Here is a 25,079-nt window from a genome sequence, read left to right on the forward strand (position 1 = left end):
GAATTGACGCTTAAAATGAATTTCGGTCTAGAAAAGCCACACTGCTTCACAGGACGGGGTAGTTTAAAAGAATAAAGCGAAAGGAATATGGCGGGTGCGATCATACCAGCACTAATGCACCGGATCCCATCAGAACATCGAAATTAAGCGTGTTTGAGCGAGAGTAGTACTTGGATTGGTGACCCCCTGGGAAGTCCTCGTGTTGCACCCCTCTCTTTTTTGTTTCGAAATCCAAATTTCCTATTCGTTCTTTATCCTGTACTAATTTAGCTCCGTCGGAACGATTGCTTAATATTTTGCTTCTTGTCGAAGCGTGAAGGAGGATCTGAAGGCGCGAGACAAATCAGGAACGGTACGGCTCGATCAAAGCCCGGATCGTCGCTCAAATTTGTCGGCGCAAATGTATCAGCGCAAGCGTGAAGGATTGATTTCATGATAATTTAGAGTTGCGGGATGATGGAAAAAAACAGGGGGCAAATCAATAACAAAAAAAAAATATGAAAGCAAACAAATAAAAGGATAATAGGAAAATGCTTGAATTGACGCTTAAAATGAATTTCGGTCTAGAAAAGCCACACTGCTTCGCAGGACGGGGTAGTTTAAAAGAATAAAGCGAAAGGAATATGGCGGGTGCGATCATACCAGCACTAATGCACCGGATCCCATCAGAACTTCGAAATTAAGCGTGTTTGGGCGAGAGTAGTACTTGGATTGGTGACCCCCTGGGAATTCCTCTTGTTGCACCCCTCTTTTTTTTGTTTCGAAATCCAAATTTCCTATTCGTTCTTTATCCTGTAGTAATTTAGCTCCGTCGGAACGATTGCTTAATATTTTGCTTCTTGTCGAAGCGTGAAGGAGGATCTGAAGGCGCGAGACAAATCAGGAACGGTACGGCTCGATCAAAGCCCGGATCGTCGCTCAAATTTGTCGGCGCAAATGTATCAGCGCAAGCGTGAAGGATTGATTTCATGATAATTTAGAGTTGCGGGATGATGGAAAAAAACAGGGGGCAAATCAATAACAAAAAAAAAATATGAAAGCAAATAAATAAAAGGATAATAGGAAAATGCTTGAATTGACGCTTAAAATGAATTTCGGTCTAGAAAAGCCACACTGCTTCGCAGGACGGGGTAGTTTAAAAGAATAAAGCGAAAGGAACGTTGTGGGTGCGATCATACCAGCACTAATGCACCGTATCCCATCAGAACTCCGAAGTTAAGCGTGCTTGGGCGTGAGCAGTATTAGGATGGGTGACCCCCTGGGAATTCCTCTTGTTGCACCCCTCTCTTTTTTGTTTCGAAATTCAAATTTTCTATTCGTTCTTTATCCTGTAGTAATTTAGGTCCTTCGGAACGATTTCTTTATATTTTGCTTCTTCTCGAAGCATGAAGGCGGATCTGAAGGCGCGAGACAAATCAGGAACGGTACGGCTCGATCAAAGCCCGGATCGTCGCTCAAATTTATCGGCGCAAATGTATCAGCGCAAGCATGAAGGATTGATTTCATGATAATTTAGAGTTGCGGGATGATGGAAAAAAACAGGGGGCAAATCAATAACAAAAAAAATTATGAAAGCAAATAAATAAAAGGATAATAGGAAAATGCTTGAATTGACGCTTAAAATGAATTTCGGTCTAGAAAAGCCACACTGCTTCGCAGGACTGGGTAGTTTAAAAGAATAAAGCGAAAGGAATATGGCGGGTGCGATCATACCAGCACTAATGCACCGGATCCCATCAGAACTTCGAAATTAAGCGTGTTTGGGCGAGAGTAGTACTTGGATTGGTGACCCCCTGGGAAGTCCTCGTGTTGCACCCCTCTCTTTTTTGTTTCGAAATCCAAATTTCCTATTCGTTCTTTATCCTGTAGTAATTTAGCTCCGTCGGAACGATTGCTTAATATTTTGCTTCTTGTCGAAGCGTGAAGGAGGATCTGAAGGCGCGAGACAAATCAGGAACGGTACGGCTCGATCAAAGCTCGGATCGTCGCTCAAATTTGTCGGCGCAAATGTATCAGCGCAAGCGTGAAGGATTGATTTCATGATAATTTAGAGTTGCGGGATGATGGAAAAAAACAGGGGGCAAATCAATAACAAAAAAAAATATGAAAGCAAATAAATAAAAGGATAATAGGAAAATGCTTGAATTGACGCTTAAAATGAATTTCGGTCTAGAAAAGCCACACTGCTTCGCAGGACGGGGTAGTTTAAAAGAATAAAGCGAAAGGAATATGGCGGGTGCGATCATACCAGCACTAATGCACCGGATCCCATCAGAACTTCGAAATTAAGCGTGTTTGGGCGAGAGTAGTACTTGGATTGGTGACCCCCTGGGAAGTCCTCGTATTGCACCCCTCTCTTTTTTGTTTCGAAATCCAAATTTCCTATTCGTTCTTTATCCTGTAGTAATTTAGCTCCGTCGGAACGATTGCTTAATATTTTGCTTCTTGTCGAAGCGTGAAGGAGGATCTGAAGGCGCGAGACAAATCAGGAACGGTACGGCTCGATCAAAGCCCGGATCGTCGCTCAAATTTGTCGGCGCAAATGTATCACCGCAAGCGTGAAGGATTGATTTCATGATAATTTAGAGTTGCGGGATGATGGAAAAAAACAGGGGGCAAATCAATAACAAAAAAAAAATATGAAAGCAAATAAATAAAAGGATAATAGGAAAATGCTTGAATTGACGCTTAAAATGAATTTCGGTCTAGAAAAGCCACACTGCTTCGCAGGACGGGGTAGTTTAAAAGAATAAAGCGAAAGGAACGTTGTGGGTGCGATCATACCAGCACTAATGCACCGTATCCCATCAGAACTCCGAAGTTAAGCGTGCTTGGGCGTGAGCAGTATTAGGATGGGTGACCCCTTGGGAATTCCTCTTGTTGCACCCCTCTCTTTTTTGTTTCGAAATTCAAATTTTCTATTCGTTCTTTATCCTGTAGTAATTTAGGTCCTTCGGAACGATTTCTTTATATTTTGCTTCTTCTCGAAGCATGAAGGCGGATCTGAAGGCGCGAGACAAATCAGGAACGGTACGGCTCGATCAAAGGCCGGATCGTCGCTCAAATTTATCGGCGCAAATGTATCAGCGCAAGCGTGAAGGATTGATTTCATGATAATTTAGAGTTGCGGGATGATGGAAAAAAACAGGGGGCAAATCAATAACAAAAAAAAAATATGAAAGCAAATAAATAAAAGGATAATAGGAAAATGCTTGAATTGACGCTTAAAATGAATTTCGGTCTAGAAAAGCCACACTGCTTCGCAGGACGGGGTAGTTTAAAAGAATAAAGCGAAAGGAACATGGCGGGTGCGATCATACCAGCACTAATGCACCGGATCCCATCAGAACTCCGAAGTTAAGCATGCTTGGGCGAGAGTAGTGTTAGGATGGGTGACCCCCTGGGAATTCCTCTTGTTGCACCCCTCTCTTTTTTGTTTCGAAATTCAAATTTTCTATTCGTTCTTTATCCTGTAGTAATTTAGCTCCGTCGGAACGATTGCTTAATATTTTGCTTCTTGTCGAAGCGTGAAGGAGGATCTGAAGGCGCGAGACAAATCAGGAACGGTACGGCTCGATCAAAGCCCGGATCGTCGCTCAAATTTGTCGGTGCAAATGTATCAGCGCAAGCGTGAAGGATTGATTTCATGATAATGTAGAGTTGCGGGATGATGGAAAAAAACAGGGGGCAAATCAATAACAAAAAAAATTATGAAAGCAAATAAATAAAAGGATAATAGGAAAATGCTTGAATTGACGCTTAAAATGAATTTCGGTCTAGAAAAGCCACACTGCTTCGCAGGACGGGATAGTTTAAAAGAATAAAGCGAAAGGAACGTTGTGGGTGCGATCATACCAGCACTAATGCACCGTATCCCATCAGAACTCCGAAGTTAAGCGTGCTTGGGCGTGAGCAGTATTAGGATGGGTGACCCCCTGGGAATTCCTCTTGTTGCACCCCTCTCTTTTTTGTTTCGAAATTCAAATTTTCTATTCGTTCTTTATCCTGTAGTAATTTAGGTCCTTCGGAACGATTTCTTTATATTTTGCTTCTTCTCGAAGCATGAAGGCGGATCTGAAGGCGCGAGACAAATCAGGAACGGTACGGCTCGATCAAAGCCCGGATCGTCGCTCAAATTTATCGGCGCAAATGTATCAGCGCAAGCGTGAAGGATTGATTTCATGATAATGTAGAGTTGCGGGATGATGGAAAAAAACAGGGGGCAAATCAATAACAAAAAAAATTACGAAAGCAAATAAATAAAAGGATAATAGGAAAATGCTTGAATTGACGCTTAAAATGAATTTCGGTCTAGAAAAGCCACACTGCTTCGCAGGACGGGGTAGTTTAAAAGAATAAAGCGAAAGGAATATGGCGGGTGCGATCATACCAGCACTAATGCACCGGATCCCATCAGAACTTCGAAATTAAGCGTGTTTGGGCGAGAGTAGTACTTGGATTGGTGACCCCCTGGGAAGTTCTCGTGTTGCACCCCTCTCTTTTTTGTTTCGAAATCCAAATTTCCTATTCGTTCTTTATCCTGTAGTAATTTAGGTCCTTCGGAACGATTGCTTTATTTTTTGCTTCGTCTCGAAACGTGAAGGCGGATCTGAAGGCGCGAGACAAATCAGGAACGGTACGGCTCGATCAAACCCCGGATCGTCGCTCAAATTTATCGGCGCAAATGTATCAGCGCAAGCGTGAAGGATTGATTTGATGATAATTTAGAGTTGCGGGATGATGGAAAAAAACAGGGGGCAAATCAATAACAAAAAAAAAATATGAAAGCAAATAAATAAAAGGATAATAGGAAAACGCTTGATTTGACGCTTAAAATGAATTTCGGTCTAGAAAAGCCACACTGCTTCGCAGGACGGGGTAGTTTAAAAGAATAAAGCGAAAGGAACATGGCGGGTGCGATCATACCAGCACTAATGCACCGGATCCCATCAGAACTCCGAAGTTAAGCATGCTTGGGCGATAGTAGTGCTAGGATGGGTGACCCCCTGGGAATTCCTCTTGTTGCACCCCTCTCTTTTTTGTTTCGAAATTCAAATTTTCTATTCGTTCTTTATCCTGTAGTAATTTAGCTCCGTCGGAACGATTGCTTAATATTTTGCTTCTTGTCGAAGCGTGAAGGAGGATCTGAAGGCGCGAGACAAATCAGGAACGGTACGGCTCGATCAAAGCCCGGATCGTCGCTCAAATTTGTCGGCGCAAATGTATCAGTGCAAGCGTGAAGGATTGATTTCATGATAATGTAGAGTTCGGGATGATGGAAAAAAACAGGGGGCAAATCAATAACAAAAAAAATTATGAAAGCAAATAAATAAAAGGATAATAGGAAAATGCTTGAATTGACGCTTAAAATGAATTTCGGTCTAGAAAAGCCACACTGCTTCGCAGGACGGGGTAGTTTAAAAGAATAAAGCGAAAGGAATATGGCGGGTGCGATCATACCAGCACTAATGCACCGGATCCCATCAGAACTTCGAAATTAAGCGTGTTTGGGCGAGAGTAGTACTTGGATTGGTGACCCCCTGGGAAGTCCTCGTGTTGCACCCCTCTCTTTTTTGTTTCGAAATCCAAATTTCCTATTCGTTCTTTATCCTGTAGTAATTTAGCTCCGTCGGAACGATTGCTTAATATTTTGCTTCTTGTCGAAGCGTGAAGGAGGATCTGAAGGCGCGAGACAAATCAGGAACGGTACGGCTCGATCAAAGCCCGGATCGTCGATCAAATTTGTCGGCGCAAATGTATCAGCGCAAGCGTGAAGGATTGATTTCATGATAATGTAGAGTTGCGGGATGATGGAAAAAAACAGGGGGCAAATCAATAACAAAAAAAATTATGAAAGCAAATAAATAAAAGGATAATAGGAAAATGCTTGAATTGACGCTTAAAATGAATTTCGGTCTAGAAAAGCCACACTGCTTCGCAGGACGGGGTAGTTTAAAAGAATAAAGCGAAAGGAATATGGCGGGTGCGATCATACCAGCACTAATGCACCGGATCCCATCAGAACTTCGAAATTAAGCGTGTTTGGGCGAGAGTAGTACTTGGATTGGTGACCCCCTGGGAAGTCCTCGTGTTGCACCCCTCTCTTTTTTGTTTCGAAATCCAAATTTCCTATTCGTTCTTTATCCTGTAGTAATTTAGCTCCGTCGGAACGATTGCTTAATATTTTGCTTCTTGTCGAAGCGTGAAGGAGGATCTGAAGGCGCGAGACAAATCAGGAACGGTACTGCTCGATCAAAGCCCGGATCGTCGCTCAAATTTGTCGGCGCAAATGTATCAGCGCAAGCGTGAAGGATTGATTTCATGATAATTTAGAGTTGCGGGATGATGGAAAAAAACAGGGGGCAAATCAATAACAAAAAAAAATATGAAAGCAAATAAATAAAAGGATAATAGGAAAATGCTTGAATTGACGCTTAAAATGAATTTCGGTCTAGAAAAGCCACACTGCTTCGCAGGACGGGGTAGTTTAAAAGAATAAAGCGAAAGGAATATGGCGGGTGCGATCATACCAGCACTAATGCACCGGATCCTATCAGAACTTCGAAATTAAGCGTGTTTGGGCGAGAGTAGTACTTGGATTGGTGACCCCCTGGGAAGTCCTCGTGTTGCACCCCTCTCTTTTTTGTTTCGAAATCCAAATTTCCTATTCGTTCTTTATCCTGTAGTAATTTAGCTCTGTCGGAACGATTGCTTAATATTTTCCTTCTTGTCGAAGCGTGAAGGAGGATCTGAAGGCGCGAGACAAATCAGGAACGGTACGGCTCGATCAAAGCCCGGATCGTCGCTCAAATTTGTCGGCGCAAATGTATCAGCGCAAGCGTGAAGGATTGATTTCATGATAATTTAGAGTTGCGGGATGATGGAAAAAAACAGGGGGCAAATCAATAACAAAAAAAAATATGAAAGCAAATAAACAAAAGGGTAAGAGAAAAATGCTTGAATTGACGCTTAAAATGAATTTCGGTCTAGAAAAGCCACACTGCTTCGCAGGACGGGATGGTTTAAAAGAATAAAGCGAAAGGAACATGGCGGGTGCGATCATACCAGCACTAATGCACCGGATCCCATCAGAACTCCGAAGTTAAGCATGCTTGGGCGAGAGTAGTACTAGGATGGGTGACCCCCTGGGAATTCCTCTTGTTGCACCCCTCTTTTTTTTGTTTCGAAATCCAAATTTCCTATTCGTTCTTTATCCTGTAGTAATTTAGCTCCGTCGGAACGATTGCTTAATATTTTGCTTCTTGTCGAAGCGTGAAGGAGGATCTGAAGGCGCGAGACAAATCAGGAACGGTACGGCTCGATCAAAGCCCGGATCGTCGCTCAAATTTGTCGGCGCAAATGTATCAGCGCAAGCGTGAAGGATTGATTTCATGATAATTTAGAGTTGCGGGATGATGGAAAAAAACAGGGGGCAAATCAATAACAAAAAAAAAATATGAAAGCAAATAAATAAAAGGATAATAGGAAAATGCTTGAATTGACGCTTAAAATGAATTTCGGTCTAGAAAAGCCACACTGCTTCGCAGGACGGGGTATTTTAAAAGAATAAAGCGAAAGGAACATGGCGGGTGTGATCATACCAGCACTAATGCACCGGATCCCATCAGAACTCCGAAGTTAAGCATGCTTGGGCGAGAGTAGTACTTGGATTGGTGACCCCCTGGGAAGTCCTCGTGTTACACCCCTCTCTTTTTTGTTTCGAAATCCAAATTTTCTATTCGTTCTTTATCCTGTAGTAATTTAGCTCCGTCGGAACGATTGCTTAATATTTTGCTTCTTGTCGAAGCGTGAAGGAGGATCTGAAGGCGCGAGACAAATCAGGAACGGTACGGCTCGATCAAAGCCCGGATCGTCGCTCAAATTTGTCGGCGCAAATGTATCACCGCAAGCGTGAAGGATTGATTTCATGATAATTTAGAGTTGCGGGATGATGGAAAAAAACAGGGGGCAAATCAATAACAAAAAAAAAATATGAAAGCAAATAAATAAAAGGATAATAGGAAAATGCTTGAATTGACGCTTAAAATGAATTTCGGTCTAGAAAAGCCACACTGCTTCACAGGACGGGGTAGTTTAAAAGAATAAAGCGAAAGGAATATGGCGGGTGCGATCATACCAGCACTAATGCACCGGATCCCATCAGAACATCGAAATTAAGCGTGTTTGAGCGAGAGTAGTACTTGGATTGGTGACCCCCTGGGAAGTCCTCGTGTTGCACCCCTCTCTTTTTTGTTTCGAAATCCAAATTTCCTATTCGTTCTTTATCCTGTACTAATTTAGCTCCGTCGGAACGATTGCTTAATATTTTGCTTCTTGTCGAAGCGTGAAGGAGGATCTGAAGGCGCGAGACAAATCAGGAACGGTACGGCTCGATCAAAGCCCGGATCGTCGCTCAAATTTGTCGGCGCAAATGTATCAGCGCAAGCGTGAAGGATTGATTTCATGATAATTTAGAGTTGCGGGATGATGGAAAAAAATAGGGGGCAAATCAATAACAAAAAAAAATTTGAAAGCAAATAAATAAAAGGATAATAGGAAAATGCTTGAATTGACGCTTAAAATGAATTTCGGTCTAGAAAAGCCACACTGCTTCGCAGGACGGGGTAGTTTAAAAGAATAAAGCGAAATGAACATGGCGGGTGCGATCATACCAGCACTAATGCACCGGATCCCATCAGAACTCCGAAGTTAAGCATGCTTGGGCGAGAGTAGTACTAGGATGGGTGACCCCCTGGGAAGTCCTCTTGTTGCACCCCTTTCTTTTTTGTTCCGAAATTCAAATTTTCTATTCGTTCTTTATCCTGTAGTAATTTAGGTCCTTCGGAACGATTGCTTTATATTTGGCTTCTTCTCGAAGCATGAAGGCGGATCTGAAGCGAGACAAATCAGGAACGGTACGGCTCGATCAAAGCCCGAATCGTCGCTCAAATTTGTCGGCGCAAATGTATCAGCGCAAGCGTGAAGGATTGATTTCATGATAATTTAGAGTTGCGGGATGATGGAAAAAAACAGGGGGCAAATCAATATAAAAAAAATTATGAAAGCAAATAAATAAAAGGATAATAGGAAAATGCTTGAATTGACGCTTAAAATGAATTTCGGTTTAGAAAAGCCACACTGCTTCGCAGGACGGGGTAGTTTAAAAGAATAAAGCGAAAGGAATATGGCGGGTGCGATCATACCAGCACTAATGCACCGGATCCCATCAGAACTTCGAAATTAAGCGTGTTTGGGCGAGAGTAGTACTTGGATTGGTGACCCCCTGGGAAGTCCTCGTGTTGCACCCCTCTCTTTTTTGTTTCGAAATCCAAATTTCCTATTCGTTCTTTATCCTGTAGTAATTTAGCTCCGTCGGAACGATTGCTTAATATTTTGCTTCTTGTCGAAGCGTGAAGGAGGATCTGAAGGCGCGAGACAAATCAGGAACGGTACGGCTCGATCAAAGCCCGGATCGTCGCTCAAATTTGTCGGCGCAAATGTATCACCGCAAGCGTGAAGGATTGATTTCATGATAATTTAGAGTTGCGGGATGATGGAAAAAAACAGGGGGCAAATCAATAACAAAAAAAAAATATGAAAGCAAATAAATAAAAGGATAATAGGAAAATGCTTGAATTGACGCTTAAAATGAATTTCGGTCTAGAAAAGCCACACTGCTTCGCAGGACGGGGTAGTTTAAAAGAATAAAGCGAAAGGAACGTTGTGGGTGCGATCATACCAGCACTAATGCACCGTATCCCATCAGAACTCCGAAGTTAAGCGTGCTTGGGCGTGAGCAGTATTAGGATGGGTGACCCCTTGGGAATTCCTCTTGTTGCACCCCTCTCTTTTTTGTTTCGAAATTCAAATTTTCTATTCGTTCTTTATCCTGTAGTAATTTAGGTCCTTCGGAACGATTTCTTTATATTTTGCTTCTTCTCGAAGCATGAAGGCGGATCTGAAGGCGCGAGACAAATCAGGAACGGTACGGCTCGATCAAAGGCCGGATCGTCGCTCAAATTTATCGGCGCAAATGTATCAGCGCAAGCGTGAAGGATTGATTTCATGATAATTTAGAGTTGCGGGATGATGGAAAAAAACAGGGGGCAAATCAATAACAAAAAAAAAATATGAAAGCAAATAAATAAAAGGATAATAGGAAAATGCTTGAATTGACGCTTAAAATGAATTTCGGTCTAGAAAAGCCACACTGCTTCGCAGGACGGGGTAGTTTAAAAGAATAAAGCGAAAGGAACATGGCGGGTGCGATCATACCAGCACTAATGCACCGGATCCCATCAGAACTCCGAAGTTAAGCATGCTTGGGCGAGAGTAGTGTTAGGATGGGTGACCCCCTGGGAATTCCTCTTGTTGCACCCCTCTCTTTTTTGTTTCGAAATTCAAATTTTCTATTCGTTCTTTATCCTGTAGTAATTTAGCTCCGTCGGAACGATTGCTTAATATTTTGCTTCTTGTCGAAGCGTGAAGGAGGATCTGAAGGCGCGAGACAAATCAGGAACGGTACGGCTCGATCAAAGCCCGGATCGTCGCTCAAATTTGTCGGCGCAAATGTATCAGCGCAAGCGTGAAGGATTGATTTCATGATAATGTAGAGTTGCGGGATGATGGAAAAAAACAGGGGGCAAATCAATAACAAAAAAAATTATGAAAGCAAATAAATAAAAGGATAATAGGAAAATGCTTGAATTGACGCTTAAAATGAATTTCGGTCTAGAAAAGCCACACTGCTTCGCAGGACGGGATAGTTTAAAAGAATAAAGCGAAAGGAACGTTGTGGGTGCGATCATACCAGCACTAATGCACCGTATCCCATCAGAACTCCGAAGTTAAGCGTGCTTGGGCGTGAGCAGTATTAGGATGGGTGACCCCCTGGGAATTCCTCTTGTTGCACCCCTCTCTTTTTTGTTTCGAAATTCAAATTTTCTATTCGTTCTTTATCCTGTAGTAATTTAGGTCCTTCGGAACGATTTCTTTATATTTTGCTTCTTCTCGAAGCATGAAGGCGGATCTGAAGGCGCGAGACAAATCAGGAACGGTACGGCTCGATCAAAGCCCGGATCGTCGCTCAAATTTATCGGCGCAAATGTATCAGCGCAAGCGTGAAGGATTGATTTCATGATAATGTAGAGTTGCGGGATGATGGAAAAAAACAGGGGGCAAATCAATAACAAAAAAAATTACGAAAGCAAATAAATAAAAGGATAATAGGAAAATGCTTGAATTGACGCTTAAAATGAATTTCGGTCTAGAAAAGCCACACTGCTTCGCAGGACGGGGTAGTTTAAAAGAATAAAGCGAAAGGAATATGGCGGGTGCGATCATACCAGCACTAATGCACCGGATCCCATCAGAACTTCGAAATTAAGCGTGTTTGGGCGAGAGTAGTACTTGGATTGGTGACCCCCTGGGAAGTTCTCGTGTTGCACCCCTCTCTTTTTTGTTTCGAAATCCAAATTTCCTATTCGTTCTTTATCCTGTAGTAATTTAGGTCCTTCGGAACGATTGCTTTATTTTTTGCTTCGTCTCGAAACGTGAAGGCGGATCTGAAGGCGCGAGACAAATCAGGAACGGTACGGCTCGATCAAACCCCGGATCGTCGCTCAAATTTATCGGCGCAAATGTATCAGCGCAAGCGTGAAGGATTGATTTGATGATAATTTAGAGTTGCGGGATGATGGAAAAAAACAGGGGGCAAATCAATAACAAAAAAAAAATATGAAAGCAAATAAATAAAAGGATAATAGGAAAACGCTTGATTTGACGCTTAAAATGAATTTCGGTCTAGAAAAGCCACACTGCTTCGCAGGACGGGGTAGTTTAAAAGAATAAAGCGAAAGGAACATGGCGGGTGCGATCATACCAGCACTAATGCACCGGATCCCATCAGAACTCCGAAGTTAAGCATGCTTGGGCGATAGTAGTGCTAGGATGGGTGACCCCCTGGGAATTCCTCTTGTTGCACCCCTCTCTTTTTTGTTTCGAAATTCAAATTTTCTATTCGTTCTTTATCCTGTAGTAATTTAGCTCCGTCGGAACGATTGCTTAATATTTTGCTTCTTGTCGAAGCGTGAAGGAGGATCTGAAGGCGCGAGACAAATCAGGAACGGTACGGCTCGATCAAAGCCCGGATCGTCGCTCAAATTTGTCGGCGCAAATGTATCAGTGCAAGCGTGAAGGATTGATTTCATGATAATGTAGAGTTCGGGATGATGGAAAAAAACAGGGGGCAAATCAATAACAAAAAAAATTATGAAAGCAAATAAATAAAAGGATAATAGGAAAATGCTTGAATTGACGCTTAAAATGAATTTCGGTCTAGAAAAGCCACACTGCTTCGCAGGACGGGGTAGTTTAAAAGAATAAAGCGAAAGGAATATGGCGGGTGCGATCATACCAGCACTAATGCACCGGATCCCATCAGAACTTCGAAATTAAGCGTGTTTGGGCGAGAGTAGTACTTGGATTGGTGACCCCCTGGGAAGTCCTCGTGTTGCACCCCTCTCTTTTTTGTTTCGAAATCCAAATTTCCTATTCGTTCTTTATCCTGTAGTAATTTAGCTCCGTCGGAACGATTGCTTAATATTTTGCTTCTTGTCGAAGCGTGAAGGAGGATCTGAAGGCGCGAGACAAATCAGGAACGGTACGGCTCGATCAAAGCCCGGATCGTCGATCAAATTTGTCGGCGCAAATGTATCAGCGCAAGCGTGAAGGATTGATTTCATGATAATGTAGAGTTGCGGGATGATGGAAAAAAACAGGGGGCAAATCAATAACAAAAAAAATTATGAAAGCAAATAAATAAAAGGATAATAGGAAAATGCTTGAATTGACGCTTAAAATGAATTTCGGTCTAGAAAAGCCACATTGCTTCGCAGGACTGGGTAGTTTAAAAGAATAAAGCGAAAGGAATATGGCGGGTGCGATCATACCAGCACTAATGCACCGGATCCCATCAGAACTTCGAAATTAAGCGTGTTTGGGCGAGAGTAGTACTTGGATTGGTGACCCCCTGGGAAGTCCTCGTGTTGCACCCCTCTCTTTTTTGTTTCGAAATCCAAATTTCCTATTCGTTCTTTATCCTGTAGTAATTTAGCTCCGTCGGAACGATTGCTTAATATTTTGCTTCTTGTCGAAGCGTGAAGGAGGATCTGAAGGCGCGAGACAAATCAGGAACGGTACTGCTCGATCAAAGCCCGGATCGTCGCTCAAATTTGTCGGCGCAAATGTATCAGCGCAAGCGTGAAGGATTGATTTCATGATAATTTAGAGTTGCGGGATGATGGAAAAAAACAGGGGGCAAATCAATAACAAAAAAAAATATGAAAGCAAATAAATAAAAGGATAATAGGAAAATGCTTGAATTGACGCTTAAAATGAATTTCGGTCTAGAAAAGCCACACTGCTTCGCAGGACGGGGTAGTTTAAAAGAATAAAGCGAAAGGAATATGGCGGGTGCGATCATACCAGCACTAATGCACCGGATCCTATCAGAACTTCGAAATTAAGCGTGTTTGGGCGAGAGTAGTACTTGGATTGGTGACCCCCTGGGAAGTCCTCGTGTTGCACCCCTCTCTTTTTTGTTTCGAAATCCAAATTTCCTATTCGTTCTTTATCCTGTAGTAATTTAGCTCTGTCGGAACGATTGCTTAATATTTTCCTTCTTGTCGAAGCGTGAAGGAGGATCTGAAGGCGCGAGACAAATCAGGAACGGTACGGCTCGATCAAAGCCCGGATCGTCGCTCAAATTTGTCGGCGCAAATGTATCAGCGCAAGCGTGAAGGATTGATTTCATGATAATTTAGAGTTGCGGGATGATGGAAAAAAACAGGGGGCAAATCAATAACAAAAAAAAATATGAAAGCAAATAAACAAAAGGGTAAGAGAAAAATGCTTGAATTGACGCTTAAAATGAATTTCGGTCTAGAAAAGCCACACTGCTTCGCAGGACGGGATGGTTTAAAAGAATAAAGCGAAAGGAACATGGCGGGTGCGATCATACCAGCACTAATGCACCGGATCCCATCAGAACTCCGAAGTTAAGCATGCTTGGGCGAGAGTAGTACTAGGATGGGTGACCCCCTGGGAATTCCTCTTGTTGCACCCCTCTTTTTTTTGTTTCGAAATCCAAATTTCCTATTCGTTCTTTATCCTGTAGTAATTTAGCTCCGTCGGAACGATTGCTTAATATTTTGCTTCTTGTCGAAGCGTGAAGGAGGATCTGAAGGCGCGAGACAAATCAGGAACGGTACGGCTCGATCAAAGCCCGGATCGTCGCTCAAATTTGTCGGCGCAAATGTATCAGCGCAAGCGTGAAGGATTGATTTCATGATAATTTAGAGTTGCGGGATGATGGAAAAAAACAGGGGGCAAATCAATAACAAAAAAAAAATATGAAAGCAAATAAATAAAAGGATAATAGGAAAATGCTTGAATTGACGCTTAAAATGAATTTCGGTCTAGAAAAGCCACACTGCTTCGCAGGACGGGGTATTTTAAAAGAATAAAGCGAAAGGAACATGGCGGGTGTGATCATACCAGCACTAATGCACCGGATCCCATCAGAACTCCGAAGTTAAGCATGCTTGGGCGAGAGTAGTACTTGGATTGGTGACCCCCTGGGAAGTCCTCGTGTTACACCCCTCTCTTTTTTGTTTCGAAATCCAAATTTCCTATTCGTTCTTTATCCTGTAGTAATTTAGCTCCGTCGGAACGATTGCTTAATATTTTGCTTCTTGTCGAAGCGTGAAGGAGGATCTGAAGGCGCGAGACAAATCAGGAACGGTACGGCTCGATCAAAGCCCGGATCGTCGCTCAAATTTGTCGGCGCAAATGTATCAGCGCAAGCGTGAAGGATTGATTTCATGATAATTTAGAGTTGCGGGATGATGGAAAAAAACAGGGGGCAAATCAATAACAAAAAAAAAATATGAAAGCAAATAAATAAAAGGATAATAGGAAAATGCTTGAATTGACGCTTAAAATGAATTTCGGTCTAGAAAAGCCACACTGCTTCACAGGACGGGGTAGTTTAAAAGAATAAAGCGAAAGGAATATGGCGGGTGCGATCATACCAGCACTAATGCACCGGATCCCATCAGAACATCGAAATTAAGCGTGTTTGAGCGAGAGTAGTACTTGGATTGGTGACCCCCTGGGAAGTCCTCGTGTTGCACCCCTCTCTTTTTTGTTTCGAAATCCAAATTTCCTATTCGTTCTTTATCCTGTACTAATTTAGCTCCGTCGGAACGATTGCTTAATATTTTGCTTCTTGTCGAAGCGTGAAGGAGGATCTGAAGGCGCGAGACAAATCAGGAACGGTACGGCTCGATCAAAGCCCGGATCGTCGCTCAAATTTGTCGGCGCAAATGTATCAGCGCAAGCGTGAAGGATTGATTTCATGATAATTTAGAGTTGCGGGATGATGGAAAAAAACAGGGGGCAAATCAATAACAAAAAAAAATTTGAAAGCAAATAAATAAAAGGATAATAGGAAAATGCTTGAATTGACGCTTAAAATGAATTTCGGTCTAGAAAAGCCACACTGCTTCGCAGGACGGGGTAGTTTAAAAGAATAAAGCGAAAGGAACATGGCGGGTGCGATCATACCAGCACTAATGCACCGGATCCCATCAGAACTCCGAAGTTAAGCATGCTTGGGCGAGAGTAGTACTAGGATGGGTGACCCCCTGGGAAGTCCTCTTGTTGCACCCCTTTCTTTTTTGTTTCGAAATTCAAATTTTCTATTCGTTCTTTATCCTGTAGTAATTTAGGTCCTTCGGAACGATTGCTTTATATTTGGCTTCTTCTCGAAGCATGAAGGCGGATCTGAAGCGAGACAAATCAGGAACGGTACGGCTCGATCAAAGCCCGAATCGTCGCTCAAATTTGTCGGCGCAAATGTATCAGCGCAAGCGTGAAGGATTGATTTCATGATAATTTAGAGTTGCGGGATGATGGAAAAAAACAGGGGGCAAATCAATATAAAAAAAATTATGAAAGCAAATAAATAAAAGGATAATAGGAAAATGCTTGAATTGACGCTTAAAATGAATTTCGGTTTAGAAAAGCCACACTGCTTCGCAGGACGGGGTAGTTTAAAAGAATAAAGCGAAAGGAATATGGCGGGTGCGATCATACCAGCACTAATGCACCGGATCCCATCAGAACTTCGAAATTAAGCGTGTTTGGGCGAGAGTAGTACTTGGATTGGTGACCCCCTGGGAAGTCCTCGTGTTGCACCCCTCTCTTTTTTGTTTCGAAATCCAAATTTCCTATTCGTTCTTTATCCTGTAGTAATTTAGCTCCGTCGGAACGATTGCTTAATATTTTGCTTCTTGTCGAAGCGTGAAGGAGGATCTGAAGGCGCGAGACAAATCAGGAACGGTACGGCTCGATCAAAGCCCGGATCGTCGCTCAAATTTGTCGGCGCAAATGTATCAGCGCAAGCGTGAAGGATTGATTTCATGATAATTTAGAGTTGCGGGATGATGGAAAAAAACAGGGGGCAAATCAATAACAAAAAAAAATATGAAAGCAAATAAATAAAAGGATAATAGGAAAATGCTTGAATTGACGCTTAAAATGAATTTCGGTCTAGAAAAGCCACACTGCTTCGCAGGACGGGGTAGTTTAAAAGAATAAAGCGAAAGGAACATGGCGGGTGCGATCATACCAGCACTAATGCACCGGATCCCATCAGAACTCCGAAGTTAAGCATGCTTTGGCGAGAGTAGTACTAGGATGGGTGACCCCCTAGGAAGTCCTCTTGTTGCACCCCTTTCTTTTTTGTTTCGAAATTCAAATTTTCTATTCGTTCTTTATCCTGTAGTAATTTAGGTCCTTCGGAACGATTGCTTTATATTTGGCTTCTTCTCGAAGCATGAAGGCGGATCTGAAGCGAGACAAATCAGGAACGGTACGGCTCGATCAAAGCCCGAATCGTCGCTCAAATTTGTCGGCGCAAATGTATCAGCGCAAGCGTGAAGGATTGATTTCATGATAATTTAGAGTTGCGGGATGATGGAAAAAAACAGGGGGCAAATCAATATAAAAAAAATTATGAAAGCAAATAAATAAAAGGATAATAGGAAAATGCTTGAATTGACGCTTAAAATGAATTTCGGTCTAGAAAAGCCACACTGCTTCGCAGGACGGGGTAGTTTAAAAGAATAAAGCGAAAGGAATATGGCGGGTGCGATCATACCAGCACTAATGCACCGGATCCCATCAGAACTTCGAAATTAAGCGTGTTTGGGCGAGAGTAGTACTTGGATTGGTGACCCCCTGGGAAGTTCTCGTGTTGCACCCCTCTCTTTTTTGTTTCGAAATCCAAATTTCCTATTCGTTCTTTATCCTGTAGTAATTTAGCTCCGTCGGAACGATTGCTTAATATTTTGCTTCTTGTCGAAGCGTGAAGGAGGATCTGAAGGCGCGAGACAAATCAGGAACGGTACGGCTCGATCAAAGCCCGGATCGTCGCTCAAATTTGTCGGCGCAAATGTATCAGCGCAAGCGTGAAGGATTGATTTCATGATAATTTAGAGTTGCGGGATGATGGAAAAAAACAGGGGGCAAATCAATAACAAAAAAAAAATATGAAAGCAAATAAACAAAAGGGTAAGAGAAAAATGCTTGAATTGACGCTTAAAATGAATTTCGGTTTAGAAAAGCCACACTGCTTCGCAGGACGGGGTAGTTTAAAAGAATAAAGCGAAAGGAATATGGCGGGTGCGATCATACCAGCACTAATGCACCGGATCCCATCAGAACTTCGAAATTAAGCGTGTTTGGGCGAGAGTAGTACTTGGATTGGTGACCCCCTGGGAAGTCCTCGTGTTGCACCCCTCTCTTTTTTGTTTCGAAATCCAAATTTCCTATTCGTTCTTTATCCTGTAGTAATTTAGCTCCGTCGGAACGATTGCTTAATATTTTGCTTCTTGTCGAAGCGTGAAGGAGGATCTGAAGGCGCGAGACAAATCAGGAATGGTACGGCTCGATCAAAGCCCGGATCGTCGCTCAAATTTGTCGGCGCAAATGTATCAGCGCAAGCGTGAAGGATTGATTTCATGATAATTTAGAGTTGCGGGATGATGGAAAAAAACAGGGGGCAAATCAATAACAAAAAAAAATATGAAAGCAAATAAACAAAAGGGTAAGAGAAAAATGCTTGAATTGACGCTTAAAATGAATTTCGGTCTAGAAAAGCCACACTGCTTCGCAGGACGGGATGGTTTAAAAGAATAAAGCGAAAGGAACATGGCGGGTGCGATCATACCAGCACTAATGCACCGGATCCCATCAGAACTCCGAAGTTAAGCATGCTTGGGCGAGAGTAGTACTAGGATGGGTGACCCCCTGGGAATTCCTCTTGTTGCACCCCTCTTTTTTTTGTTTCGAAATCCAAATTTCCTATTCGTTCTTTATCCTGTAGTAATTTAGCTCCGTCGGAACGATTGCTTAATATTTTGCTTCTTGTCGAAGCGTGAAGGAGGATCTGAAGGCGCGAGACAAATCAGGAACGGTACGGCTCGATCAAAGCCCGGATCGTCGCTCAAATTTGTCGGCGCAAATGTATCAGCGCAAGCGTGAAGGATTGATTTCATGATAATTTAGAGTTGCGGGATGATGGAAAAAAACAGGGGGCAAATCAATAACAAAAAAAAAATATGAAAGCAAATAAATAAAAGGATAATAGGAAAATGCTTGAATTGACGCTTAAAATGAATTTCGGTCTAGAAAAGCCACACTGCTTCGCAGGACGGGGTAGTTTAAAAGAATAAAGCGAAAGGAACATGGCGGGTGTGATCATACCAGCACTAATGCACCGGATCCCATCAGAACTCCGAAGTTAAGCATGCTTGGGCGAGAGTAGTACTTGGATTGGTGACCCCCTGGGAAGTCCTCGTGTTACACCCCTCTCTTTTTTGTTTCGAAATCCAAATTTCCTATTCGTTCTTTATCCTGTAGTAATTTAGCTCCGTCGGAACGATTGCTTAATATTTTGCTTCTTGTCGAAGCGTGAAGGAGGATCTGAAGGCGCGAGACAAATCAGGAACGGTACGGCTCGATCAAAGCCCGGATCGTCGCTCAAATTTGTCGGCGCAAATGTATCAGCGCAAGCGTGAAGGATTGATTTCATGATAATTTAGAGTTGCGGGATGATGGAAAAAAACAGGGGGCAAATCAATAACAAAAAAAAAATATGAAAGCAAATAAATAAAAGGATAATAGGAAAATGCTTGAATTGACGCTTAAAATGAATTTCGGTCTAGAAAAGCCACACTGCTTCACAGGACGGGGTAGTTTAAAAGAATAAAGCGAAAGGAATATGGCGGGTGCGATCATACCAGCACTAATGCACCGGATCCCATCAGAACATCGAAATTAAGCGTGTTTGAGCGAGAGTAGTACTTGGATTGGTGACCCCCTGGGAAGTCCTCGTGTTGCACCCCTCTCTTTTTTGTTTCGAAATCCAAATTTCCTATTCGTTCTTTATCCTGTACTAATTTAGCTCCGTCGGAACGATTGCTTAATATTTTGCTTCTTGTCGAAGCGTGAAGGAGGATCTGAAGGCGCGAGACAAATCAGGAACGGTACGGCTCGATCAAAGCCCGGATCGTCGCTCAAATTTGTCGGCGCAAATGTATCAGCGCAAGCGTGAAGGATTGATTTCATGATAATTTAGAGTTGCGGGATGATGGAAAAAAACAGGGGGCAAATCAATAACAAAAAAAAATTTGAAAGCAAATAAATAAAAGGATAATAGGAAAATGCTTGAATTGACGCTTAAAATGAATTTCGGTCTAGAAAAGCCACACTGCTTCGCAGGACGGGGTAGTTTAAAAGAATAAAGCGAAAGGAACATGGCGGGTGCGATCATACCAGCACTAATGCACCGGATCCCATCAGAACTCCGAAGTTAAGCATGCTTGGGCGAGAGTAGTACTAGGATGGGTGACCCCCTGGGAAGTCCTCTTGTTGCACCCCTTTCTTTTTTGTTTCGAAATTCAAATTTTCTATTCGTTCTTTATCCTGTAGTAATTTAGGTCCTTCGGAACGATTGCTTTATATTTGGCTTCTTCTCGAAGCATGAAGGCGGATCTGAAGCGAGACAAATCAGGAACGGTACGGCTCGATCAAAGCCCGAATCGTCGCTCAAATTTGTCGGCGCAAATGTATCAGCGCAAGCGTGAAGGATTGATTTCATGATAATTTAGAGTTGCGGGATGATGGAAAAAAACAGGGGGCAAATCAATATAAAAAAAATTATGAAAGCAAATAAATAAAAGGATAATAGGAAAATGCTTGAATTGACGCTTAAAATGAATTTCGGTTTAGAAAAGCCACACTGCTTCGCAGGACGGGGTAGTTTAAAAGAATAAAGCGAAAGGAATATGGCGGGTGCGATCATACCAGCACTAATGCACCGGATCCCATCAGAACTTCGAAATTAAGCGTGTTTGGGCGAGAGTAGTACTTGGATTGGTGACCCCCTGGGAAGTCCTCGTGTTGCACCCCTCTCTTTTTTGTTTCGAAATCCAAATTTCCTATTCGTTCTTTATCCTGTAGTAATTTAGCTCCGTCGGAACGATTGCTTAATATTTTGCTTCTTGTCGAAGCGTGAAGGAGGATCTGAAGGCGCGAGACAAATCAGGAACGGTACGGCTCGATCAAAGCCCGGATCGTCGCTCAAATTTGTCGGCGCAAATGTATCAGCGCAAGCGTGAAGGATTGATTTCATGATAATTTAGAGTTGCGGGATGATGGAAAAAAACAGGGGGCAAATCAATAACAAAAAAAAATATGAAAGCAAATAAATAAAAGGATAATAGGAAAATGCTTGAATTGACGCTTAAAATGAATTTCGGTCTAGAAAAGCCACACTGCTTCGCAGGACGGGGTAGTTTAAAAGAATAAAGCGAAAGGAACATGGCGGGTGCGATCATACCAGCACTAATGCACCGGATCCCATCAGAACTCCGAAGTTAAGCATGCTTTGGCGAGAGTAGTACTAGGATGGGTGACCCCCTAGGAAGTCCTCTTGTTGCACCCCTTTCTTTTTTGTTTCGAAATCCAAATTTCCTATTCGTTCTTTATCCTGTAGTAATTTAGCTCCGTCGGAACGATTGCTTAATATTTTGCTTCTTGTCGAAGCGTGAAGGAGGATCTGAAGGCGCGAGACAAATCAGGAACGGTACGGCTCGATCAAAGCCCGGATCGTCGCTCAAATTTGTCGGCGCAAATGTATCAGCGCAAGCGTGAAGGATTGATTTCATGATAATTTAGAGTTGCGGGATGATGGAAAAAAACAGGGGGCAAATCAATATAAAAAAAATTATGAAAGCAAATAAATAAAAGGATAATAGGAAAATGCTTGAATTGACGCTTAAAATGAATTTCGGTTTAGAAAAGCCACACTGCTTCGCAGGACGGGGTAGTTTAAAAGAATAAAGCGAAAGGAATATGGCGAGTGCGATCATACCAGCACTAATGCACCGGATCCCATCAGAACTTTGAAATTAAGCGTGTTTGGGCGAGAGTAGTACTTGGATTGGTGACCCCCTGGGAAGTTCTCGTGTTGCACCCCTCTCTTTTTTGTTTCGAAATCCAAATTTCCTATTCGTTCTTTATCCTGTAGTAATTTAGCTCCGTCGGAACGATTGCTTAATATTTTGCTTCTTGTCGAAGCGTGAAGGAGGATCTGAAGGCGCGAGACAAATCAGGAACGGTACGGCTCGATCAAAGCCCGGATCGTCGCTCAAATTTGTCGGCGCAAATGTATCAGCGCAAGCGTGAAGGATTGATTTCATGATAATTTAGAGTTGCGGGATGATGGAAAAAAACAGGGGGCAAATCAATAACAAAAAAAAAATATGAAAGCAAATAAATAAAAGGATAATAGGAAAATGCTTGAATTGACGCTTAAAATGAATTTCGGTCTAGAAAAGCCACACTGCTTCGCAGGACGGGATGGTTTAAAAGAATAAAGCGAAAGGAACATGGCGGGTGCGATCATACCAGCACTAATGCACCGGATCCCATCAGAACTCCGAAGTTAAGCATGCTTGGGCGAGAGTAGTACTAGGATGGGTGACCCCCTGGGAATTCCTCTTGTTGCACCCCTCTTTTTTTTGTTTCGAAATCCAAATTTCCTATTCGTTCTTTATCCTGTAGTAATTTAGCTCCGTCGGAACGATTGCTTAATATTTTGCTTCTTGTCGAAGCGTGAAGGAGGATCTGAAGGCGCGAGACAAATCAGGAACGGTACGGCTCGATCAAAGCCCGGATCGTCGCTCAAATTTGTCGGCGCAAATGTATCAGTGCAAGCGTGAAGGATTGATTTCATGATAATTTAGAGTTGCGGGATGATGGAAAAAAACAGGGGGCAAATCAATAACAAAAAAAAAATATGAAAGCAAATAAATAAAAGGATAATAGGAAAATGCTTGAATTGACGCTTAAAATGAATTTCGGTCTAGAAAAGCCACACTGTTTCGAAGGACGGGGTAGTTTAAAAGAATAAAGCGAAAGGAACATGGCGGGTGTGATCATACCAGCACTAATGCACCGGATCCCATCAGAACTCCGAAGTTAAGCATGCTTGGGCGAGAGTAGTACTTGGATTGGTGACCCCCTGGGAAGTCCTCGTGTTACACCCCTTTCTTTTTTGTTTCGAAATCCAAATTTCCTATTCGTTCTTTATCCTGTAGTAATTTAGCTCCGTCGGAACGATTGCTTAATATTTTGCTTCTTGTCGAAGCGTGAAGGAGGATCTGAAGGCGCGAGACAAATCAGGAACGGTACGGCTCGATCAAAGCCCGGATCGTCGCTCAAATTTGTCGGCGCAAATGTATCAGCGCAAGCGTGAAGGATTGATTTCATGATAATTTAGAGTTGCGGGATGATGGAAAAAAACAGGGGGCAAATCAATATAAAAAAAATTATGAAAGCAAATAAATAAAAGGATAATAGGAAAATGCTTGAATTGACGCTTAAAATGAATTTCGGTTTAGAAAAGCCACACTGCTTCGCAGGACGGGGTAGTTTAAAAGAATAAAGCGAAAGGAATATGGCGAGTGCGATCATACCAGCACTAATGCACCGGATCCCATCAGAACTTTGAAATTAAGCGTGTTTGGGCGAGAGTAGTACTTGGATTGGTGACCCCCTGGGAAGTTCTCGTGTTGCACCCCTCTCTTTTTTGTTTCGAAATCCAAATTTCCTATTCGTTCTTTATCCTGTAGTAATTTAGCTCCGTCGGAACGATTGCTTAATATTTTGCTTCTTGTCGAAGCGTGAAGGAGGATCTGAAGGCGCGAGACAAATCAGGAACGGTACGGCTCGATCAAAGCCCGGATCGTCGCTCAAATTTGTCGGCGCAAATGTATCAGCGCAAGCGTGAATGATTGATTTCATGATAATTTAGAGTTGCGGGATGATGGAAAAAAACAGGGGGCAAATCAATAACAAAAAAAAAATATGAAAGCAAATAAATAAAAGGATAATAGGAAAATGCTTGAATTGACGCTTAAAATGAATTTCGGTCTAGAAAAGCCACACTGCTTCGCAGGACGGGGTAGTTTAAAAGAATAAAGCGAAAGGAATATGGCGGGTGCGATCATACCAGCACTAATGCACCGGATCCCATCAGAACTTCGAAATTAAGCGTGTTTGGGCGAGAATAGTACTTGGATTGGTGACCCCCTGGGAAGTCCTCGTGTTGCACCCCTCTCTTTTTTGTTTCGAAATCCAAATTTCCTATTCGTTCTTTATCCAGTAGTAATTTAGCTCCGTCGGAACGATTGCTTAATATTTTGCTTCTTGTCGAAGTGGGAAGGAGGATCTGAAGGCGCGAGACAAATCAGGAACGGTACGGTTCGATCAAAGCCCGGATCGTCGCTCAAATTTGTCGGCGCAAATGTATCAGCGCAAGCGTGAAGGATTGATTTCATGATAATTTAGAGTTGCGGGATGATGGAAAAAAACAGGGGGCAAATCAATAACAAAAAAAAATATGAAAGCAAATAAACAAAAGGATAATAGGAAAATGCTTGAATTGACGCTTAAAATGAATTTCGGTCTAGAAAAGCCACACTGCTTCGCAGGACGGGGTAGTTTAAAAGAATAAAGCGAAAGGAATATGGCGGGTGCGATCATACCAGCACTAATGCACCGGATCCCATCAGAACTTCGAAATTAAGCGTGTTTGGGCGAGAATAGTACTTGGATTGGTGACCCCCTGGGAAGTCCTCGTGTTGCACCCCTCTCTTTTTTGTTTCAAAATCCAAATTTCCTATTCGTTCTTTATCCAGTAGTAATTTAGCTCCGTCGGAACGATTGCTTAATATTTTGCTTCTTGTCGAAGTGGGAAGGAGGATCTGAAGGCGCGAGACAAATCAGGAACGGTACGGTTCGATCAAAGCCCGGATCGTCGCTCAAATTTGTCGGCGCAAATGTATCAGCGCAAGCGTGAAGGATTGATTTCATGATAATTTAGAGTTGCGGGATGATGGAAAAAAACAGGGGGCAAATCAATAACAAAAAAAAATATGAAAGCAAATAAACAAAAGGGTAAGAGAAAAATGCTTGAATTGACGCTTAAAATGAATTTCGGTCTAGAAAAGCCACACTGCTTCGCAGGACGGGGTAGTTTAAAAGAATAAAGCGAAAGGAATATGGCGGGTGCGATCATACCAGCACTAATGCACCGGATCCCATCAGAACTTCGAAATTAAGCGTGTTTGGGCGAGAGTAGTACTTGGATTGGTGACCCCCTGGGAAGTCCTCGTGTTGCACCCCTCTCTTTTTTGTTTCGAAATCCAAATTTCCTATTCGTTCTTTATCCAGTAGTAATTTAGCTCCGTCGGAACGATTGCTTAATATTTTGCTTCTTGTCGAAGTGTGAAGGAGGATCTGAAGGCGCGAGACAAATCAGGAACGGTACGGCTCGATCAAAGCCCGGATCGTCGCTCAAATTTGTCGGCGCAAATGTATCAGCGCAAGCGTGAAGGATTGATTTCATGTTAATTTAGAGTTGCGGGATGATGGAAAAAAACAGG

At 42.5% G+C, this 25,079-nt stretch overlaps 47 non-coding genes across 47 annotated transcripts; all 47 read left to right on the plus strand.

The window, feature by feature from the left end:
• Positions 1-92: 92 nt before the first annotated feature.
• LOC140025071 (5S ribosomal RNA) lies at positions 93-211 on the plus strand. The gene has a single exon (XR_011829048.1). It is a non-coding gene; the product is annotated as a 5S ribosomal RNA (ribosomal RNA).
• A 417-nt stretch (positions 212-628) lies between these two features.
• On the plus strand, positions 629-747 carry LOC140024718 (5S ribosomal RNA). Its single transcript, XR_011828694.1, has one exon. It is a non-coding gene; the product is annotated as a 5S ribosomal RNA (ribosomal RNA).
• Positions 748-1,164: 417 nt separating this feature from the next.
• Positions 1,165-1,283, plus strand: LOC140023422 (5S ribosomal RNA). The gene has a single exon (XR_011827391.1). It is a non-coding gene; the product is annotated as a 5S ribosomal RNA (ribosomal RNA).
• A 416-nt stretch (positions 1,284-1,699) lies between these two features.
• On the plus strand, positions 1,700-1,818 carry LOC140022551 (5S ribosomal RNA). The gene has a single exon (XR_011826533.1). It is a non-coding gene; the product is annotated as a 5S ribosomal RNA (ribosomal RNA).
• Positions 1,819-2,234: 416 nt separating this feature from the next.
• Positions 2,235-2,353, plus strand: LOC140022035 (5S ribosomal RNA). Its single transcript, XR_011826017.1, has one exon. It is a non-coding gene; the product is annotated as a 5S ribosomal RNA (ribosomal RNA).
• Positions 2,354-2,770: 417 nt separating this feature from the next.
• On the plus strand, positions 2,771-2,889 carry LOC140023752 (5S ribosomal RNA). Its single transcript, XR_011827718.1, has one exon. It is a non-coding gene; the product is annotated as a 5S ribosomal RNA (ribosomal RNA).
• Positions 2,890-3,306: 417 nt separating this feature from the next.
• LOC140023257 (5S ribosomal RNA) lies at positions 3,307-3,425 on the plus strand. Its single transcript, XR_011827228.1, has one exon. It is a non-coding gene; the product is annotated as a 5S ribosomal RNA (ribosomal RNA).
• A 416-nt stretch (positions 3,426-3,841) lies between these two features.
• On the plus strand, positions 3,842-3,960 carry LOC140023423 (5S ribosomal RNA). Its single transcript, XR_011827393.1, has one exon. It is a non-coding gene; the product is annotated as a 5S ribosomal RNA (ribosomal RNA).
• A 416-nt stretch (positions 3,961-4,376) lies between these two features.
• Positions 4,377-4,495, plus strand: LOC140021981 (5S ribosomal RNA). Its single transcript, XR_011825963.1, has one exon. It is a non-coding gene; the product is annotated as a 5S ribosomal RNA (ribosomal RNA).
• A 417-nt stretch (positions 4,496-4,912) lies between these two features.
• On the plus strand, positions 4,913-5,031 carry LOC140023875 (5S ribosomal RNA). The gene has a single exon (XR_011827840.1). It is a non-coding gene; the product is annotated as a 5S ribosomal RNA (ribosomal RNA).
• A 415-nt stretch (positions 5,032-5,446) lies between these two features.
• Positions 5,447-5,565, plus strand: LOC140022552 (5S ribosomal RNA). Its single transcript, XR_011826534.1, has one exon. It is a non-coding gene; the product is annotated as a 5S ribosomal RNA (ribosomal RNA).
• Positions 5,566-5,981: 416 nt separating this feature from the next.
• LOC140022553 (5S ribosomal RNA) lies at positions 5,982-6,100 on the plus strand. The gene has a single exon (XR_011826535.1). It is a non-coding gene; the product is annotated as a 5S ribosomal RNA (ribosomal RNA).
• Positions 6,101-6,516: 416 nt separating this feature from the next.
• LOC140024315 (5S ribosomal RNA) lies at positions 6,517-6,635 on the plus strand. Its single transcript, XR_011828288.1, has one exon. It is a non-coding gene; the product is annotated as a 5S ribosomal RNA (ribosomal RNA).
• A 416-nt stretch (positions 6,636-7,051) lies between these two features.
• Positions 7,052-7,170, plus strand: LOC140031893 (5S ribosomal RNA). Its single transcript, XR_011835818.1, has one exon. It is a non-coding gene; the product is annotated as a 5S ribosomal RNA (ribosomal RNA).
• Positions 7,171-7,587: 417 nt separating this feature from the next.
• LOC140032248 (5S ribosomal RNA) lies at positions 7,588-7,706 on the plus strand. The gene has a single exon (XR_011836173.1). It is a non-coding gene; the product is annotated as a 5S ribosomal RNA (ribosomal RNA).
• A 417-nt stretch (positions 7,707-8,123) lies between these two features.
• On the plus strand, positions 8,124-8,242 carry LOC140025072 (5S ribosomal RNA). Its single transcript, XR_011829049.1, has one exon. It is a non-coding gene; the product is annotated as a 5S ribosomal RNA (ribosomal RNA).
• Positions 8,243-8,658: 416 nt separating this feature from the next.
• LOC140031778 (5S ribosomal RNA) lies at positions 8,659-8,777 on the plus strand. The gene has a single exon (XR_011835703.1). It is a non-coding gene; the product is annotated as a 5S ribosomal RNA (ribosomal RNA).
• Positions 8,778-9,189: 412 nt separating this feature from the next.
• LOC140022554 (5S ribosomal RNA) lies at positions 9,190-9,308 on the plus strand. Its single transcript, XR_011826536.1, has one exon. It is a non-coding gene; the product is annotated as a 5S ribosomal RNA (ribosomal RNA).
• Positions 9,309-9,725: 417 nt separating this feature from the next.
• Positions 9,726-9,844, plus strand: LOC140023753 (5S ribosomal RNA). The gene has a single exon (XR_011827719.1). It is a non-coding gene; the product is annotated as a 5S ribosomal RNA (ribosomal RNA).
• Positions 9,845-10,261: 417 nt separating this feature from the next.
• LOC140023258 (5S ribosomal RNA) lies at positions 10,262-10,380 on the plus strand. The gene has a single exon (XR_011827229.1). It is a non-coding gene; the product is annotated as a 5S ribosomal RNA (ribosomal RNA).
• Positions 10,381-10,796: 416 nt separating this feature from the next.
• LOC140023424 (5S ribosomal RNA) lies at positions 10,797-10,915 on the plus strand. Its single transcript, XR_011827394.1, has one exon. It is a non-coding gene; the product is annotated as a 5S ribosomal RNA (ribosomal RNA).
• Positions 10,916-11,331: 416 nt separating this feature from the next.
• Positions 11,332-11,450, plus strand: LOC140021982 (5S ribosomal RNA). Its single transcript, XR_011825964.1, has one exon. It is a non-coding gene; the product is annotated as a 5S ribosomal RNA (ribosomal RNA).
• A 417-nt stretch (positions 11,451-11,867) lies between these two features.
• On the plus strand, positions 11,868-11,986 carry LOC140023876 (5S ribosomal RNA). The gene has a single exon (XR_011827841.1). It is a non-coding gene; the product is annotated as a 5S ribosomal RNA (ribosomal RNA).
• Positions 11,987-12,401: 415 nt separating this feature from the next.
• On the plus strand, positions 12,402-12,520 carry LOC140022555 (5S ribosomal RNA). Its single transcript, XR_011826537.1, has one exon. It is a non-coding gene; the product is annotated as a 5S ribosomal RNA (ribosomal RNA).
• Positions 12,521-12,936: 416 nt separating this feature from the next.
• Positions 12,937-13,055, plus strand: LOC140022556 (5S ribosomal RNA). Its single transcript, XR_011826538.1, has one exon. It is a non-coding gene; the product is annotated as a 5S ribosomal RNA (ribosomal RNA).
• Positions 13,056-13,471: 416 nt separating this feature from the next.
• LOC140024316 (5S ribosomal RNA) lies at positions 13,472-13,590 on the plus strand. The gene has a single exon (XR_011828289.1). It is a non-coding gene; the product is annotated as a 5S ribosomal RNA (ribosomal RNA).
• A 416-nt stretch (positions 13,591-14,006) lies between these two features.
• LOC140031894 (5S ribosomal RNA) lies at positions 14,007-14,125 on the plus strand. Its single transcript, XR_011835819.1, has one exon. It is a non-coding gene; the product is annotated as a 5S ribosomal RNA (ribosomal RNA).
• A 417-nt stretch (positions 14,126-14,542) lies between these two features.
• LOC140032249 (5S ribosomal RNA) lies at positions 14,543-14,661 on the plus strand. Its single transcript, XR_011836174.1, has one exon. It is a non-coding gene; the product is annotated as a 5S ribosomal RNA (ribosomal RNA).
• Positions 14,662-15,078: 417 nt separating this feature from the next.
• Positions 15,079-15,197, plus strand: LOC140025073 (5S ribosomal RNA). Its single transcript, XR_011829050.1, has one exon. It is a non-coding gene; the product is annotated as a 5S ribosomal RNA (ribosomal RNA).
• Positions 15,198-15,613: 416 nt separating this feature from the next.
• LOC140031779 (5S ribosomal RNA) lies at positions 15,614-15,732 on the plus strand. Its single transcript, XR_011835704.1, has one exon. It is a non-coding gene; the product is annotated as a 5S ribosomal RNA (ribosomal RNA).
• Positions 15,733-16,144: 412 nt separating this feature from the next.
• Positions 16,145-16,263, plus strand: LOC140022557 (5S ribosomal RNA). Its single transcript, XR_011826539.1, has one exon. It is a non-coding gene; the product is annotated as a 5S ribosomal RNA (ribosomal RNA).
• Positions 16,264-16,679: 416 nt separating this feature from the next.
• Positions 16,680-16,798, plus strand: LOC140023246 (5S ribosomal RNA). Its single transcript, XR_011827217.1, has one exon. It is a non-coding gene; the product is annotated as a 5S ribosomal RNA (ribosomal RNA).
• A 412-nt stretch (positions 16,799-17,210) lies between these two features.
• On the plus strand, positions 17,211-17,329 carry LOC140021983 (5S ribosomal RNA). The gene has a single exon (XR_011825965.1). It is a non-coding gene; the product is annotated as a 5S ribosomal RNA (ribosomal RNA).
• A 417-nt stretch (positions 17,330-17,746) lies between these two features.
• Positions 17,747-17,865, plus strand: LOC140022558 (5S ribosomal RNA). Its single transcript, XR_011826540.1, has one exon. It is a non-coding gene; the product is annotated as a 5S ribosomal RNA (ribosomal RNA).
• Positions 17,866-18,281: 416 nt separating this feature from the next.
• LOC140031896 (5S ribosomal RNA) lies at positions 18,282-18,400 on the plus strand. The gene has a single exon (XR_011835821.1). It is a non-coding gene; the product is annotated as a 5S ribosomal RNA (ribosomal RNA).
• A 417-nt stretch (positions 18,401-18,817) lies between these two features.
• Positions 18,818-18,936, plus strand: LOC140032250 (5S ribosomal RNA). Its single transcript, XR_011836175.1, has one exon. It is a non-coding gene; the product is annotated as a 5S ribosomal RNA (ribosomal RNA).
• Positions 18,937-19,353: 417 nt separating this feature from the next.
• LOC140025074 (5S ribosomal RNA) lies at positions 19,354-19,472 on the plus strand. Its single transcript, XR_011829051.1, has one exon. It is a non-coding gene; the product is annotated as a 5S ribosomal RNA (ribosomal RNA).
• A 416-nt stretch (positions 19,473-19,888) lies between these two features.
• On the plus strand, positions 19,889-20,007 carry LOC140031780 (5S ribosomal RNA). The gene has a single exon (XR_011835705.1). It is a non-coding gene; the product is annotated as a 5S ribosomal RNA (ribosomal RNA).
• Positions 20,008-20,419: 412 nt separating this feature from the next.
• Positions 20,420-20,538, plus strand: LOC140022559 (5S ribosomal RNA). The gene has a single exon (XR_011826541.1). It is a non-coding gene; the product is annotated as a 5S ribosomal RNA (ribosomal RNA).
• A 416-nt stretch (positions 20,539-20,954) lies between these two features.
• On the plus strand, positions 20,955-21,073 carry LOC140023247 (5S ribosomal RNA). Its single transcript, XR_011827218.1, has one exon. It is a non-coding gene; the product is annotated as a 5S ribosomal RNA (ribosomal RNA).
• A 415-nt stretch (positions 21,074-21,488) lies between these two features.
• LOC140024401 (5S ribosomal RNA) lies at positions 21,489-21,607 on the plus strand. Its single transcript, XR_011828374.1, has one exon. It is a non-coding gene; the product is annotated as a 5S ribosomal RNA (ribosomal RNA).
• Positions 21,608-22,024: 417 nt separating this feature from the next.
• Positions 22,025-22,143, plus strand: LOC140031897 (5S ribosomal RNA). The gene has a single exon (XR_011835822.1). It is a non-coding gene; the product is annotated as a 5S ribosomal RNA (ribosomal RNA).
• A 417-nt stretch (positions 22,144-22,560) lies between these two features.
• On the plus strand, positions 22,561-22,679 carry LOC140032251 (5S ribosomal RNA). Its single transcript, XR_011836176.1, has one exon. It is a non-coding gene; the product is annotated as a 5S ribosomal RNA (ribosomal RNA).
• A 415-nt stretch (positions 22,680-23,094) lies between these two features.
• LOC140024402 (5S ribosomal RNA) lies at positions 23,095-23,213 on the plus strand. Its single transcript, XR_011828375.1, has one exon. It is a non-coding gene; the product is annotated as a 5S ribosomal RNA (ribosomal RNA).
• Positions 23,214-23,630: 417 nt separating this feature from the next.
• Positions 23,631-23,749, plus strand: LOC140023626 (5S ribosomal RNA). The gene has a single exon (XR_011827595.1). It is a non-coding gene; the product is annotated as a 5S ribosomal RNA (ribosomal RNA).
• Positions 23,750-24,165: 416 nt separating this feature from the next.
• LOC140023627 (5S ribosomal RNA) lies at positions 24,166-24,284 on the plus strand. Its single transcript, XR_011827596.1, has one exon. It is a non-coding gene; the product is annotated as a 5S ribosomal RNA (ribosomal RNA).
• A 416-nt stretch (positions 24,285-24,700) lies between these two features.
• Positions 24,701-24,819, plus strand: LOC140022561 (5S ribosomal RNA). The gene has a single exon (XR_011826543.1). It is a non-coding gene; the product is annotated as a 5S ribosomal RNA (ribosomal RNA).
• Positions 24,820-25,079: the final 260 nt, after the last annotated feature.

Source organism: Coffea arabica, chromosome 11e, assembly GCF_036785885.1.
Source record: "Coffea arabica cultivar ET-39 chromosome 11e, Coffea Arabica ET-39 HiFi, whole genome shotgun sequence".
NCBI classification, from domain to species: Eukaryota; Viridiplantae; Streptophyta; class Magnoliopsida; order Gentianales; family Rubiaceae; genus Coffea; species Coffea arabica.